Genomic DNA, 17,805 nt, shown 5'->3' with positions numbered 1-17,805 from the left:
AGGATAGTTAACATAGTTGTTCTACTGTCTTCTATTTCTTTGCTGAAAGAAACTGTCAGTGAGTCCTTGATTAATCAGTATTGCATGTTTCTGTCTGTTTTCATGAGCAACCACTTTGAAGATATCAATATGTAATACAACAAGGATTGTTAATTTCCTACCACTTCGTTTGTAACTCTGTATTGTCTGTACTGGTCTTTTGGTATTTTGTAAAAGTTTGTCTGTCTGTTAATGTTTTCCTCCTTTTATTTTTAAAATAAAAAAAGATAATGAGAGGTTACAAATTTGCAAAAAATCACATTTGAATATGGAATAAAATTTTATTACGCTTATGGATTCAGATGGGATCAATTATAATCGTTTGCATGCTTTAACTCTTAAAACAGTCAATGGATGACAATTAATGGGCTTTTTGCCTTTTTTCTCTTTTTATCAATATATGCTTCAGGTACATAATAAATACATTCATCTTGAGGAATTGATGCATATATCCGAGATCCCTTTCTTCTATATTCTAAAATATTTCTTTCCTAATGTCACCTATGTCTCTTGTTACATCCATTGCTGAATTAGACACAATTGAAATTTGTAAAAAGCTATTTTTGCACTATATTTTGAAAGGCTTTTGTTAATATTTCATAAAATGCTTATTTGAAAACTATCTTTTGTTGATTTTCTTCCATTTTCTAAGGTTGTGAGATTAGCACCAGTTTTACAATTTGCACATTCCAGCATTTCAGTGCTAGGCTCGTTTTCTTTTCCAGGTTCACTAACATGCTCTACAGAACCACCATCAGTAACTGTGATAATCGTCAAGTACCTTGCCTTATTTCAGTATTCACTGACAAAATATTTCCGTGGTTTTGCAATGATGAGAAGACCTGTGAGAGAAAGGACGTAAACCTTAAATAGAATTCTTAAAATGAAGTCATCATAATGGATAACATAAAAGTACAGGACGATTTAATTTTCCTATAGCAAAATGCTCATAGTGTCATTAACTGATAAAAAAATTATATCTTTATATTTTTAAATTATTACCAATGGAATTGTGTTGAGAAGATGATATAGAGATTTAATAACAGATATTTTGTAATCTTCATCCACAGAAAATGAGTATGTTTTGCCTTTAGTAATTACGTTTAATAGAGTCCAAACTTTTTCTGGATTTATTACACTTTCCTACCATATTCTAGACCATCAGCAGTGCCTAGATAGAGATGGTAACATTTTATTAGCAAAAATAGAACTGTTTGGATCTTGTATAGGGACATAAAAAATGACACTATATAAAATACCCCTTGGGCTCTTTTGCCAGATAGGTATCTAAAACAATGTGGTATTTTAATCATTTTCACACATTTTCAATCTCTGGAACTTAAAATGTCATTGATTCCTGATATTGCATTACTGACATTTCCCATGAAATTAACAATATTAGTTAAATATTTTTTGATGCATCTTTTTCTGAACCCATATTATTAGTAAGAACTGATCAGGAAGTAAATTAAAGCATACATGAAGATTTATTAGCATTAAGACAGGCGTAATTTAGATACAAGTATAGTCCACATGCTTCTCAATATACAGATATTCATTTCTCTATATATACATCATTACACTAAATGGAGTATTTACAGAAAATACCACTCACACAAATATTATTCACATACTTGTTTTTCATTGACAAACATATTTTAGATTTATCATGCTTAGGAAATGTCTATGTATACAGAACTGTTCACCAAATAGCCATGTAAAATTCTATGACCTAATTAGAACACAGCAATGTTATATACAGCTGAACATGGAGCGACAAAAATCAAGGTGATGTTGAAGATATCACAGTAAGACCTATTGGTCCTGCTCTTTGGAACCTGGAATTCTATGCTTTTAAGTTTTCAGAATAGTGTTAGTATTTGAAAACAATCTTAAATGATATATGTAGTTTCCATGTTATGCAGGGTCCTAAAAATGATTAGAGAGATTAAACATGGCAATAAATACTTTTTATTATAAAAGACACATGATAAAGCTTAAATAATTTAGAGGTAGCAATAAGGCATTTGAGAATTATTGGGTGTGAGTGCCCCACTACCAAATGAACAAAACATTAATGGGATTGTTTTTAATGCATATCGGTTCATAAAGTACAAGTCTACTTTGTCTCTGGTTTGCCACATCCAAAACAAAGGATGTATAAGTCATTCTAAGAGCAGAGAAATTCATATTCTGTATGAAACACTTTTTTCTGAGCAAATTTTCAAACGTTGGTGAAGTGAGTGATTGCTATGGCAACTATTATGGTGGTCAGAGCCTTGGAGGTGTGGGGTGTGCCTGTGGGTGGCTCCAGCATCTAGGTTCTGGCTCTGGCTTTGGCTCTGGAGGTTATGGATATGGCTGCTGCTGCCCATGTTACTATGGAAGATGCTGGCCATATGGTTTCTACTGGGAAACCTTGAACAACACTGAGGTCTTGAGGAATTTTTCCTGCTGCCGATTCTTCAGTTCATGGATGCATCTGTCATATGAAATGCTTATCAGCCAAAGCTAGGTTACTATGACAAATCTTCAGATTTCAGCAGGTCAGAAATGACTTGTTAAGAGGCATCTAGATTTGCAGTTTTTATTTTGGAGAGACTTATAAATTGGATAAAGATTTTCTTTTTTCTTTTGGGATACGTATTTTGGCATAACTCACATTTCAAATTGTTCATGGGAGAAGTGTAGAAAGTCTCCTCATACTAAACTCATTGTGATATTTTCAATGCATCATAGTTATTTTTCCCTTATAAATAATTTTATTATGTACAAACATAGTATGTGAGTTTATTTTTTTTATCTATCAATGTTTTGTGTGTGTGTGCTTTGTAATAATTTCCTGATGATGGTGTATTTTTATAATCCCAAGTAACTTTGAGCATATGTAGAATGCCCACCAGTTCTTTTCACATTATACTTAGAGTATGTTAGTGCAGCTGCAGCTACTTTTTACCAGCTTCACATTTTAGGCAGGGGGGTTGTTAGGCCATACTACTGCACCATGTACTACTGCATTACATTTATTCAAAGTCAGTTGTCTTTTGCTGTTTGTGAGCAACAAATAACCCCGTTGTCATGCTGGAAGCTGTGTTCTTAATGGATTTCTCCTATGGTTGCCCTTTTGGCCTCACTTAAATGACAACTGAAGGAGCTCAGAGAGCATGCAGAAACTTACTGACATGCTATGATTAGCAGAGGTACTATTCTTCCTTCCAGATGCCCAGAGTTTTGCCTCTATTTAGAGATATAGCTCTGTATGTCCCTCCATTGGGTACTCAAAGAAACCTTTACCATACTATATATTTTTGTTTCTTAAAATGTCCTGAAAAGACTCTTTTCTGTTGATTAATTTTACTCATCAGTGATAAGGCTACTTATACTTGTGCAACCCAGTTTATGATTCTATTTAGAAAGCAACACTCATAGGCTTTGTTAAGTGTAACCTTGGTCATAACTTTTGATTGTAGAATTCTAGAAGTGACTGCACTGCCCTTGCTTGCTGTGTTTACCTATTGTTGCCCCTCCATTGGTGTTTGCAACTTCATTTTTATCCAACTTTTATTTTCAGATGTGTTCTTCACTGATGCAAAAACATTGTACACATGAGGATTTATGGAACTCTGTTGTACTCTCTAAGGACATTTTTCAGTTATCAGGAGTAATGTCTCTTATATTTGTGTTTAATACTTTTTGGTACTGGGAATCAAACTCAGGACCTCATGCTTGCAAGGCAGGCACTGTGCCACTGAGCTATGCCCCTGATCTGATTTGTTTTTAAATTAATGACAAACTTTAAAAGAGACTGCACTTAGGCTATCAGTGAAAATCTGGCCAATCTGTGTCCATCTACATAATAATTTATGACAGTGTTATCTTTAGCATTAAATTGTGCAAGTCAACCTGGTCAAAGACAAAAGCAAATGGAAGATGAAGAAAAGGAGAAAAATTATGCAAGTTGTCACATTTCACATCCCTCATGAATATAGGATGATCAGGCCAAGGGAAGTAGCATGTGTTGGTGATTCTGAAAATTTGGGCCTTCAACTCTTTATTCCTAAGACAGAAGGAAGAAACATCAGTTATATAATAGATGTGAGATCAGAAGGCTCATACAGTAGAATTGCAGGAGGCCAATACCAAGTGTTTATGAACTTGCAAAATAATTATATATTAGTTTACACATAGTGCAAACAATTCATATTGTTAGACAAACATTGGAAGTATTTAATAAAAATAGCAGTGTGGAGCTCACTGTATTCAGTTTTTTGATGCCTGGTAAAGGTACAGTGGGTGAGGCTTCTCTTGGTAGATTCCCTAAGTGCTTGTTCAATTATCTGCACAAGAGGAATGTGTCATCACATTGTGCCGATCTGTAGAAAGTATCAGAGGTTGAAGGTCAAAAAAGAATTTCTTGAGATCTCAATGGACTTACAAGCCAGATGGAAACTCAGATAATAAATACATAATTACAAGTTTCTGTGTTAAGTTTTTAATAAGACGTAGGCATGCACTGGTTATAATAGGACTTGTCGTGAGGACACTGAATCAATCTTATGTGATAAATGAAACTTCTCCCCAAAGATGCTGCTTGGGCTTGACATTAAGGAAAAGCCGACAAAAGTAATAATTATGCTGTGCTTCATGTGGTACTTTTATTAGAGTGTTCTAGGCACTTCATTTCCCTATAACATAAAACCACATGGAGACTTTTCTAGCAGATATATAAGCCATTCATCATGATCAACAGAGATTCATTTAGAAGCTGGAGACTGAGAAGTACAGTTGGACTTCCTGTGGAGCTCTTCCCATTTCATAAGAAATACCATCATTAAAAATATGATGGCCACAATTTAGGACTTACTGGAAGTTGGGAGAAAAAGAAACTGAAGGGACAATTTTAAGAACCAGTGCCCTGTTTTGCAACCCTTATAAAACCAAAGGAGATAGAACATATAAATAATTTCATCAGAAAGACAAGATCTTTCTAATCATAGGTATTCATAAGAAATATATTAATCAACTATTCATTGTTAACATTACAAAGTATATTTTATTTCATGAAAAATTACTATATGGCATTTTAACATTTTCAAAGATGTTACCTGTACATTTTTTTTTTTTTTTGCGGTACTGGGAATTGAACTCATGACCTCACTCTTGCCAGGCAGGCACTGTGCAGCTGACCTAAATCCCCAGTCCCTACATTTTGTAGATACAGGATACACAATAGTTTCTTGAATCATGTAAAGTGATTTTCATTATTTTCAATATGAGGTTAGACATACCACTCTATCCAATGTCAAATTAAATGACATATTCAGAACCAGAAGATGAATTGTTTGAATTTAGTTTTCTGATCTGTGTAGAGAGAAAAACTCTTCGAAGGACACGTTGCTCTGTTGATAGCTGACAAGTGTGGTGCAGCATCAAAGTCGCATCAATCTTCTATCACACCACAGGGTCATAGAACAAATTTAAGAAGCCCAAACTTTTCTTCCTTTGCTCTCCATATGCATACTAAACTCATGTTCCATCCTCATCACTGAGATTACCCTGTGTGATAGTGAATAAGAAATGCCCAACTAAATTGGATCAATATAGTACCAGGTGTGGCTGAGGGGATTTACTAAAGACAGAAGAGCCACCGAGGGTGGCTGTCCCTTGAATGGTATAAATAGGAAGTGAAAAAGGAAGGCTGGCTTCTTTTTGTTCAGAGGAGCTCCTGTCTTCATCCTCACCTTGGGCATTTTCTCCTGGTTTCCTTCACAGACCCTTCAGTCTCCTGGTATGGACTCACATGGAACACTATGCTGAGCTCCAGACTTTCCACAGGATCCTTCAGCTCTCCAGTGCACAGACAGACCTTGTGCACTCATTCACACATGACTCTGTGGGTGGCCATTGTTATCCAATCTTGCAAATTCTTGTGTGTTTGTATATCTTGCATTAAATCTTCCTCTCATGAGCACTGAACGATACACAGTCAATTCTTTTTTATTTCCCTCAACTATAATTGTGTGAAAAAAAGTACATGATGAAGTTTAATAATATTGCCGTGATTTAATTTTATAAATTGGAGTGGTAAGAGTATTCTGACTAAAAAGTTTAAGAAAATATATTTGTTTTTTATTGCTATGCAAAATGTCACAGACTTGAGATAGGAATGTAGTTGAGAGAGAAAATTTTTACAGCATGACCTGAGTGCCATTTCTAGCACTGATGGAAAAAAAAAGGAATTACTAGACAGCTGTATGAAGATAACAACTATCTCTTCATCACATTTCTGTAGGTGCAAAGTCTGTCATAGCATCAGAATTTCTGGGTTATCTTGTCAGGGTTCCCTGTGACTGAAATAAAGCCAGGCATCAGATGTCAGCTGTGTTGAGCTTTGTTGGAAGGATCTCGGGAGAAATTTGCTTCTGCATTTATTCACTATTTAAGCAATCAGAGACCACTGAAGCCAACTGCCAAGAGTCCTCCCTACTGCTCCCACTAACTGCTGATCTTGGAATCACCCAAATGATGATACTTTTACAAACATGCAGAATGTGGGGTCAGGGAGGCTTCCACTCTCATGTGAAAGAAAGGCCTCAGAGGCAGGCAAGGAATCATTGAAAAGTCAGCTCATGATTCTGCACAAGTGAAGCCAAAAGTACAGTGAAAACCCCAAGTGGAAGATGCCCTAAATGTGGTCCCTGATCTACTACTCTCAGACACTATTGACCTGCTCTGTTTCTCAACTACCAAGAACTAAGTAGCGGTGCTATCGCACTTTTCTGCTCGGATCGTCTGCAACCAGTAGACCATGGACTGAATCTCCTGAAACCATATGACAAATAAACATCTTTTCCTTCAAATCTGGGTGTTAGACATTTTGTCCCAGCAATGAAAAACCTGGCTAAGACCATTCACTTTAACCCTAAAGGACTACTTCCTACCTTTTAAAGCAAGTACAAAGCTGTTTGTATGAAATCATTAGGGAATGTGTGAAATTACTTGTGTGAATAGTGTTTCTCAGAATATAAACTCTCATGATAGACCTACATGATCATATGTCTCTGGCACAGTATTCCTCTAGTATCCTCCCAGTTCACTCCACATTACACAAGTTGGTCCTGAAAGGATCCTAGTTTGTTCATACTTCAGGCAATTGTGCTTTCTGTTCTCTTTACATGGTAATCTTCCACTCAAAGCTATATACCCATAGCTTCCTCTTCTTGGTCATTACCCCAAAGCCTCATTTTTAAGAATACCTTTCCTATCCAGTCATATATAATGTCAATATCTCCCATTTTTCATTACATATCATTCATCTATGCCTTATATTTTCTTTCTAGTAGTTGACATTCTATAACATCCTTTTGTATATCATTTAATGTTGGTCCCTTGCACTCATTAGAATACAGTTTTCAGAAAACCAGAGCTGTTATTTTCTATTTTGTTCATGTTTTAGTTACTTTTCTTTCATTGCTGAGACAAAATACCTGACACCCAAAGTTAAGAAAGGAAAGGGTTTATTTAGCTCACAGTGTGTGAAGGTTTCTGGCTATAATCAGCTGGTTCCCACGCAGGCTGGCATGGTACAGGGACAACAGTTCAAGGTAAGAGGAGACAGCAAAAGCCGCAAGAGCAAAAAGTGGGGAATAAGCCTCTTTCCTCTCTTATATTGTCAGTGGGCTACTCCTCCCAGCTCTAGGCCAAGTCCTCGTGTACAGGTTGAGGATGTTTAGAAAGTGAGGATCTTACTGAGTTGTTTAGTTAAACTTCTAAACTTCTCAAGTTGACACAATGTATCAACCACTATTGGTCACTACCTTGAACTATCTGCAAATGCTTGGAAATATATTTATTCCTGTTTAGCATTCAGTAAATATTTGGTATATTGAATGATGTTAGATCTGTATTTGGTTACAATCTTCCTCTTTGACTAAAATGTTAGTCCGGTGGTCTTGAGGAGTTTTGTTTCTCTTCTTACTTATGTCCAATTCAATTAAGTGGGAAAATGTTTGCTATTATTTATTGAATGAATGCATGAGAATTATTTTAAGCTCAAAAGAAGTAAGAAAAAAAGTTGACTCAAGTATAAGTCTAGGTTAACTAGCTTGAATTACTGGTAAATATTCAAGCTTTTTGCCTAGATGGGAATTTTCAGGAAGAGGAAATTGTATCTGCTAACAGTGGAGGCAGAAAGGAAGACAATCAAGGCAGTCTTTATATGCAATTTTTGCATATTTTATATGAAATTTTAAATGATTCAAAACAAGGAAAAGGACAAATGAGAGGGGAAAAAAGTAGAAAGTTCCTGGTGTTGCTGCCTAATTGCCACTCTGAGGTAAAGAAGAGCTGGGTCAGAGTGAGAGAATGTGAGAATAAGGGAGTGTTTCAGTATAAAGAGAGGCTTATGGCATGGCTGTGAGAATGGCACAAGGAACTAAAGATGGAACAGCGGTAAGTGACGGGCAGTGTGGGAGCCTCAGTTGGACTTAAGTTAACATATATGTATTCTGTTCTATCAGATATTTATGAGTATTATTTCTCTTCTTGCCCATGCGGGGTAGATGTAGTACAATTAATTTGCTGATGCATGTATCATTTCAGTTAATCAGTTTAACTTTTTTCTTTAAATCTAAGAAGTGCTTACATGTCTGTATGTGAAAAAATTTTTAGCCAGTGATAAAACATTGTAACTCTCTCTAATATTAATTCTAATCTGTGATAGTTCCTAAAACTATGTGGACTATATAAATGGAAAGGGGAAAACAAAGGTATAACATATGGAAAGTTAAACTACTGGTATTTCTTAAAGCAAGGAGCAGAGGTATCTCATTCATTTGTAGAAGCTCAAAATATAGAGCAGTGTATTATGGATCATATTATTTTGCCAGAGTAGGTCTGTGGAAGAAATACATATAAATCAATTAGATATCATATAAACCTGAAAGTAAAGTGTGCTTTTGTATTGACTCCAGTTGAAAACTATACGTCCCATTGATGTCTTGTAAAGAAACATCCAGGGGGTGCTAGGGATTTAGCTCAGCAGCACAGCTCCTGCCTGGCACACGCAAGGTCATGAGTTCAGTTCCTGGTACTGGAAAACCACCGCCCCCCTCTGAAAAAGGAAAGATCCAGAGCTGCGATATAGCTCAGTGGCACAGGGCTTGCCTGGCAAGAGCAAGGTCCTGAGTTCAATTCCTATTACAAAAAAAAAAAAAAAAAAAAAAAAAAACAGAAAAGAAAGACCGATAAGAGAGGAAATGAAAACTATTCAACTAAAATATAGGAATAGGCTATTTTTTCTTCGTTTTTTCTTTTCTTTCTTCTTTTCTTTTCTTTCCTTTTCTTCTTTTCTTTCTTTCTTTCTTTCTTTCTTTCTTTCTTTCTTTCTTTCTTTCTTTCTTTCTTTCTTTCTTTCTTTCTTTCCTTCTTTCATTTCTCTCTATTTCTCTTTTGTCCATTCATCCATTGATGGCCATATGGGCTGTTTTCCAAGATTTAGCTATTAAATTGTGCTGTTATAAACATAGGTATGCATATATCACTGTGACATGATGCTTTCAATTCTTTTGGGCAAATATTAGAAGGAGAAGTGCTGGGTCAGATGAAACCTCTAGTTTTAGATTTTTTGAGGGATCTTCATACTGATTTCTATAGTGAGTTTTCCAATTTACATTCCCACTGACAGTGAAGAACAGTTCTTTTATATACAATGGAGTACTACTCTGCCATACAGAAGGGTAAACTCGCAACATTACTAGGTAAACAAAAGCTGAAGAACTTGAGAATTTAAGTCTCAATCACCTTGAGAACTTAATTTTAAGTGAAATAAATCAGACACACATGTTTAAATATCACACTGTTTCTCTTGTGTGAGAAATTGAAAGGATAAATAAGGACCAAAATGGAGGATAGTTACTGGGAAAGAAAGAGGAAATGTTCAAATATGAAGGGAAGCAACAGAGCAGGGAGGGGGAAGAGAGGGTGGAAATATAATATTTTAAAATAGAAAAATACAAATAGTTTTTGGGAGGGGAGGAAAGATTGATGGGAAGGGAGGTGAATGGAGTAAAACAAGAATTACACTATGTTGCATACAGGTAAAATTCCCTATGACGAATGTGATCATTATGAAGGTCAAAAATGTACCAATAAAATTAATTTTTAAAAATATGTAGGAATAAGAGACAGAACACAGTTGTCAGGAACAAAAGTTGAGGCAGCAGGAGAAGGTTCTGACTGAACAAAAAAACAAGTTACTTAATAGTATTAAGGTATGACAGTTAAAAAGAAGTAACAGCCTCAAAAGTACTCACAGTGTTCCATAGATATATAGCCCAGAGACAATCCCTTCTAACAAGACAATATTCCCTGGTGATTTTATAAATGATTTTATGAATGATATAAATGAGACAATTACCCAGACCTCCAAATGGAGGTTCATGTTCATTTCATATTCTGGTCACTTCCTAGCACAATTCCTAGCTGTAGCTTGCTTGTATATTTGTACAACAATATAACCTCCAGGAATTTCATGAACTAGTTTTTCTTCTCTACATAAGGCATAGTGGTATCTGAAAGACAGTACAATAGCAACCACTCCAGTAAATACTTGAATAATTATAGCTGAATGAACGGATTCTCCAGTAAAAGGATACAGAAGCTGCCTCTAGCATTCCAAAAATTTCTATAAACATTTCTAAATCACGGTGTCAACTTAATCAAAACTCATAATGAGTTTCCTGAAGAATGCAGAAGAGTGAAGTTATGAGGAGTATGCTTTGACTTATTAAGGCTACCAAAGCATATCTAAAAAGAAATGGTTTAAAATGCTTAATTTTTGAAATAATTTTGTTTCTTGTTCAAGTATGTTGTTGTTTTCCACCTTAAATTTTAATGTTCAAAAAATAGATTTAATGTTCTTCTGTTAAGTCATGTTCCCACTGAAGACAATCCTACTTAAATCTTACTTGAGAGTAGAGACAGTATTGCACAATATGAGAAAGCACAGGTTCTTGAGCCAGAAAACTGGTTTCAAATCTCAGCTCAGACACAATTATTATTGTAGTTTTGTGTAGGCAATTAAGCAAGATAATGACAGCATTATGAAGAATTGTTATGAGTTTGACTTTAACATGTGTAAATGGCTGCATATACTGTTTATCCTGCCATGATTCTATAAATAATATTTTTCATTTTTGTTTACTTTAAAAGTAAATATTGTACATGTATAATTTTCCTACTAAGTACTTGTCAATCATTGTACCATTTACAGGTCTACTATCTGTACAGAATCGTCCAAAAATTCTTTTTTTCTGGAAAATATCCTCCTAACTTTGTTTAAAAGTTCTTGCACACATTTTGCAGTTATTTGAGGTATTAATAATTAAAACAAAGCTTATTTATTACTATTTCACCTAGTTGGCCAGTGTCCAGTGTTAATTAACCTCAAAGATATTTTGAGGGAATTTAATCTTTTCTGTTTCTTTAGTGATTTTTCTTTTTCTTTTTTTTTATTATTGAGACATAATGTTTGTAGATCTTTGCAGGGTACAATATGATAATTTGATTCATGTATATGTGGTATAATATTCAAATCCAGGTAATAATCTCTTCCATGTCCTCAAGACATTAGTCATTTTTTATGTGTTGGAATATTTTTGTATTTTCTTTCCAGTTGTTTTGACATATGTCTTGTAACCAGTAGTTACCTAACAGTGAAGCACGAAACCAGAACTAAGTCCTCTAATTAGCTGTGCATTTTATTACCCCTTACGTAACTCCTTTGTATCCCTTTTCCTACCTTCCCTTCTGCCTCTGGTGAGCCTTATTCCACTTCACTGTTCTTCAAGATCAATGTCTTAGGGGCCACAAATGAGTGAGAATATGTGGTCGTTTTGCATCTAGCTGATTTTACTTTATACAGTGACTTCTAGTTCCATCCATCTTACTGAAGATTGCAGGATTTTATTCTTTCTTATGGATGAATAGTTTTCTGTTTGGGCCATCTTGATCAACCCCTTATCTTAGCTATTTTGAGTAATGCTGCAATAAATATAGGAATGTGAGTCTTTAATACAATGATTTTATTTCCTTTGAAAATACAGCCCAGCCAGTAGTGCAATTTTACTATTGTTCGGCAGTTCTATTTTTATTTTTTAAAGAATCTCTTTATATCATTTTCCATAACTGCTAAAAAATTTAGAAGCTCAGAAGGATTCACTGACTTATATTTGTCATCATATTCAGTTGTGAATTCATTGGTATCTAAACAACATCAAAAAGAAAAGGGCGCTTCTGTTTTATAGAAACCAGCTTAAGTCCTAGGGTGGCTGGGAGAATTTAGCCCTTTCTGTCCTGGGCCAGAGCTGGATACACAGAGAATGAGATGATGCAGAAGAATTCATATGTCAGGTACAGGAAAAGCTTAGTGCCACAAGTTAGTTTCTCTGTGTGTAATTTTAAAAAAAGGCAGATAAGTATAGGAAGCAATTTCTAAGTTGGCTCTTGTCAGATCCTATATTAATGATAATAATGTAGCTCCTATGAGGAAAATATTTCCCTGGATTATGACAAGTGTTAAAGACAATAGTTTTTTTTTAAAAATACACCCAATTTTATTGAACTCAAATTCTTCTAACTGCTGTTTAGTAAAACAGAATAGTTTTCTTATTATTAATAATTCAATTTGCATGTTGCAAAGCACAAGCAGCTCACAAATACATTAGCAGCTAATTCTTACTCTAAATAAGCTGGTAAGGAAAACAATTTAATACACATGATGAAAGATCAAATTTCATGTTTTGTGAAATTCAATTATGTTGAGCTTTTAAAAAATAGAAGTATCTGAGCATACATATTACCTGGTTTTACATTATAAGCATTTATTACGATGGGGTAAATAAACTATAGAAAAAAAGTAAGACAGCCTCTTTGTGGCACAAGAGATTTTTTAACCTACAATTGTGTCTTTAATTTCATATCTCCTCGCTGAACTAAAGCCAAGAACTGAATCACATTTATCTAAGTCCTAAACTGCCACTAAAGGTAGTTGTCGCGTAAGTTGGCTAGTCTCTCTGAAGCACAATTTGCTCAATGATAAAAATAATAAATAAAATAAATAAAAAATTAAAATGGACATTGAAATAAAATGCCTCAATTGTTTTAATTCTGTAACTATATTGTTCCATGATTGAATAGTATTTAGAATCTGATATACACATCTGTCAGTGCAGATGAAGCTATTCGTATGAGATTAGTAGAGGCCATTATGCAATCTTTATTAGCAAGAAGCTTGCCTCTGCAGCAGACACAATGCTGACAAATTTTTTAACATCAGTTGGTGGCTCTATTAAAAATTAAATATGCGCAGTGCTACTAAATATGACACTCAGTGGACTTTAAATTCATATGGTATTAACATAAACATTGTAGTTGATTGACATTTTAAAAATAGGACTGGAATTTCAGGGAACTGTTATGGTTTAATTTATATGAATTCTTGGCGGGACTGATATAATACAGTTAACTTGGAAGAGAGTCAGTGCTCATGGAATGTCAAAGGAATGGGCACAATTAGAGGATAAAGGCAACCTCCAGTGAGGCATCGTGAATACTTGAAGTCATAGGAATTTGTTTATGGAGCTGGAAACTCAGATACTCAAAAATGTATGGAGACTATAAACACCATAGTGTTTTATTAGAGGCAACATAGTTTTCTAGGCATACACATAAAACAGAACATCAAACGTATTGCATAACTTTAAAATAACTAATTACATAAACAAGTTGAAGATGTGGTAGGGTTAGGAAACAAGATACTTGGCGTACTTTTCAAGTAATATGTTCTAACAGATGACATTTAGAGGTGTGGCTTTCACACTCGTTAAGAGGAAATAGAAATATCTCTGTGTAGTCTCACTCACAAAGCTAACTTCCATACCAAAACTAACTCAACACCCTTGACACCACGAGCTACTACGGCAGCTACTACAGAGGCTTGGGGTATGGCTATGGAGCCTTTGGTAGCCAGGGCTACAGCTATGGCTGTGGGTGTGGCAACTTCCACCAACTGGGTTGTGGCCGTGGCTATGGGGCCTATAGATATGGCTCTGGCTATGGATATGGATGTTGCCATCCATGGTGCTATGGAGGATCTCAGTCTTCTGGTTTCTATTGATTGATGAATGATTTCAGTCCCTAGTATGTGCTTTTTTGCCTTTTGCAAAAGCTTGTATTTTGTTGTTATTGTTAAAAGTCAGATAGTCTTTGTTGTTTCTTTAAACTAAATTTATTTAACTGTTATCCAAAACTGCAAAGTTACACATACTAATGGGGTGACGTGATATTTTCATACAAGTATGTACTATGTAGTCACTTTAAAAATAACTATTTCTTTAAACAGTTTTCAGTTTTTTATGGCAAAACATTCAAAATCTTTTCTTCTATCTTTCTGAGGTCTCAGATCTACAATCACTATCCATATTCATCCCATCATGCGGGAGCACACTAGAAGGTCTTTCTCCTCTCTAACTGCAACTTGGAATCCACAGAGCAGCCTTTACACATTCCTTCCTCTTTCTTCCACTATATAGTTTTGGGTAAACATCATCAGCTTCCATACCCATGAAATCAACTTTCTATTCCACATATGAGTGAGGTCATGTGTCACTTACTAGCAAAAGGCACCCAATAGCACATTAATAAGATTGTTTGGTGAGGTCCAGTGAGGTCATCTGAGGGGTCAAGGGTTGTTTCACATATGGAAATCAATTCATATGATACATCACATCAGCAGAATGAAAGCCCAAAACCATATGTCCATATCAACAGAAAAAATGTCCCATAAAACTCAATATCCTTTCACGATAAAACACTGGACAATTTTAGCAGGAACATACTGCAACATAAAAAAGGCCGTATGTAAGGAGCCAGCCACTACCACAATGAATGGGTAAAAGTTCATAGCTTCTCACTAAAGCTATGGAACAAGAAAAAGATACCTGCTCTCAACACTTTCCTTCAACATGATGTGGGAATTTCTGGCCAAAGCAGTCAGACAAGAGAAAGAAATAAAGTGAATCCAAATTGGAAAAGAGGTTTTCACTGTTTAAAAACAGCATAATCTTACATATCAAAAGCCTCAACAACTGCACTAAAAAGCTCTCAGGGCTAGTAAATTTAGCAATGTTGATGAATATGAAATCAATATACAAAATCAGTAACATTTCTAGATAGTAATAACAAATCACCTGAAGTAGAAATCATAGATGCTGAAGATTCTTTCTCATCTTTTCTGTGGTGTTTCTATCTTCATTTCATTAATTTTCCAGTCTTGGGAAGAAAAATGGCCCTGTTGTAGAAAAAAGAATTCCAAAACTGATAGAAATCTCTGGCACTGTGGGTGACACTGTTGTATTTTTTACCTATACTAAATTAGATGTGTAAAATCTATTATTAGGTGTTTTTAACATCTAGCACCTGAAAGGTTTGAAAATAGATTTAAAGGAATTAATTGGAAAATAATCTCTCTTCATGGAATATATGATTCAATATCATAACAGTATATGTTTCCTTCCGAGTTAATTTATAAATTCAATTCAGGGTTAATGAGTGCTTATAATTTTGTTGTTTTTATGGTAGAGAAAGTGAGGTGCAACTTCATGTGGAAAAATATGTAAAAATAACCCAGACAATATTAAGGAAAATAATCCAAAGAAAATACAGTCTTAATTGATGTTAAACCATGATGTAGGTCTCTATGTAATTAAAACAATATAGTAATAGTCCATAAAAAATATAAAGAAATAAAATGCAAAATTCATATGTAGAGCTAGGTAATATTGAGCATGTAATAATCCAGATAACATAGGTTACTTAGAAAAAGTATATATTTTTAATAAATAATATCTAAGCAAATAGTTATGTACTTTTAAAAACAAAAATGACAAAATAGTTTTATTATTTCCATAATACATAAAAATTCATCTTCAACTCTATAAGAGTTCAAAATGTAAGTATAAAAACAAGAACCAAGGAGAAATCATCTCCAACTATACCAGAATTCAAAATGTAAGCACAGAAATGAGAAACAGACCTGGGGATTTAGCTCAGCAGCACAGCGCCAGCCTGGCATGCACAGGGTTTTGAATTTGATTTCTGGTACTGGAAAAAAAATGAGAAAAAAAGAGAAATACATGAAATATATGTCAAAAGAAAAATGTGTTCTTAATGCACAATAAATTCTGAATGTTGAAGGACAAAAATATAAAATAAAAGGGAATGAGCATAACCTTATTCATGAGAGAAACATAAATTACAGCTAAATTATAGGCCATTTTCACCTATCAAATGGCAAATGTCCAAAAATATGAGAGTGCGTTCTGTTGGTGAGACTTTTGGGTAATACTCATCTTTCTGTATTGCTGATGCGAATATAAACTGATCAAGTCCAGATGGAATGTCTAGTAGGTGGAAACAGCCCCCCAAATATCCAGACCCCAGTGCAGTGGTGTTGAAACTATGGCACTTGTAGCACAGTGTGCTGTGTGTGTCATTGAAAGCTCTAAAAGGTTTGCCATCACTGCTGTAGTGTGTTGCTCAGGTTTCCAGTATGATAAGAAAACACCTGAGATAGTTCACGTATGTAGAGGGAGAGGTTTACTTTGACCCATAGTTCTGGAGGTTCCAGTTCATGATGAGTTGGCCTTGTTGCTTTGAGCCATTATCATGTACACAGATTACCTGAAGAATAACTGCTCACCTTGTGGCTAAAAAGCAGAGAGAGGGGGGCTTGGGGTCCCACAATCCCCTTCTTGAGCAAGACCCCAGTTGATTTAATGACCTTCCACAAGGCCCTGCCACTTTTTGTTGTTATTGCTGTCTTTTGTCTTGATTTTATTTTCTTTTGTTGTTTTGTTTCGATTTTTGTGTTTCTTTCTCTTTATTTGTGTGCATGTGTGTGTGTGTGTGTGTGTGTGTGTGTGTGTGTGTGTGTATTGTCCTGGCTATTTTGGGCCCATGAGTTCAAGCAATTCTTCCTTTTCAAACTCCTGAGGACCTGGGACTATAGGTAAGCACCATCCTGTCCAGCAAGCCACATTTCTCAAAGATTTTATCAGCTCCCAAAGGGCTACCTTAGGGATCAAGCCTTTTAATCATTTGAGGAACATTCAGGGTCCAAACTATAACACCTAGTACTCATAAACTGTAAGCTTGTTAGTTTACATGGGCAACTAGATATTGCAGAAAAAGGATAAATCTCAGATCTATCAGATAATCACCTATAAGAGGACTGGGGCAGAAGTAGAAAGAGGGCAATGGACATGATAGACTTTTTTTTTTGTCTTTTCTTGAAATATATTTATGTAATCATGCAATACCTTTTTGGTAAGGCTTACTTCAATTCAAATTATGTCCATGGTCTTCTTCTATATTTCTGAGGGTAGCAAACATTTTTCCTTACTATTGCTTTGTGGGACTCTGCCATACAGAGGTTATGGAATTTGTACTTTCTGTTCTGGACATTAGTAGTTGTTTTTGTTTGTTTGTTTGTTTGTTTGTTTTCCAGTTTGGGAGTGCTACAGGTAAAGCTACTATAAATGTCCCTACACATTTATTTTAGTGAGCACATGTATTCATTTCAGTTGGATATATTCCCAGGAGTAGAATTACTGTGCTGTGGAAAAATATAAATATTCAGTTTAAAAGCTATGACCAGTTTTGTAAAGTCCTTTTCTTAATTCACATAATAAGTAGCATTGTGTAAAC

At 35.0% G+C, this 17,805-nt stretch overlaps 1 long non-coding RNA gene across 2 annotated transcripts in view; it reads right to left on the bottom strand.

The window, feature by feature from the left end:
- Nucleotides 1–321: 321 nt before the first annotated feature.
- The window catches only part of LOC102004241, a 32,221-nt gene continuing 14,737 nt past the window's right edge, over nucleotides 322–17,805 (bottom strand). Inside the window, exons 1-3 of one of the 2 annotated variants that reach the window (XR_001231683.1) lie at nucleotides 16,133–16,169; nucleotides 15,288–15,388; nucleotides 322–881 (exon numbers count right to left, since the gene is read on the bottom strand). This is a non-coding gene — a long non-coding RNA (uncharacterized LOC102004241). Of the gene's footprint in view, nucleotides 882–15,287; nucleotides 15,389–16,132; nucleotides 16,170–17,805 lie in introns of those variants that run through there. The other variant, XR_259593.1, reaches the window with a different exon arrangement.

Source organism: Chinchilla lanigera, unplaced genomic scaffold (genome assembly GCF_000276665.1).
Source record: "Chinchilla lanigera isolate Chin_1 unplaced genomic scaffold, ChiLan1.0 scaffold00006, whole genome shotgun sequence".
In the NCBI taxonomy this organism is placed as follows: Eukaryota; Metazoa; Chordata; class Mammalia; order Rodentia; family Chinchillidae; genus Chinchilla; species Chinchilla lanigera.
This window is presented reverse-complemented; position numbering and strand designations above follow the sequence as displayed.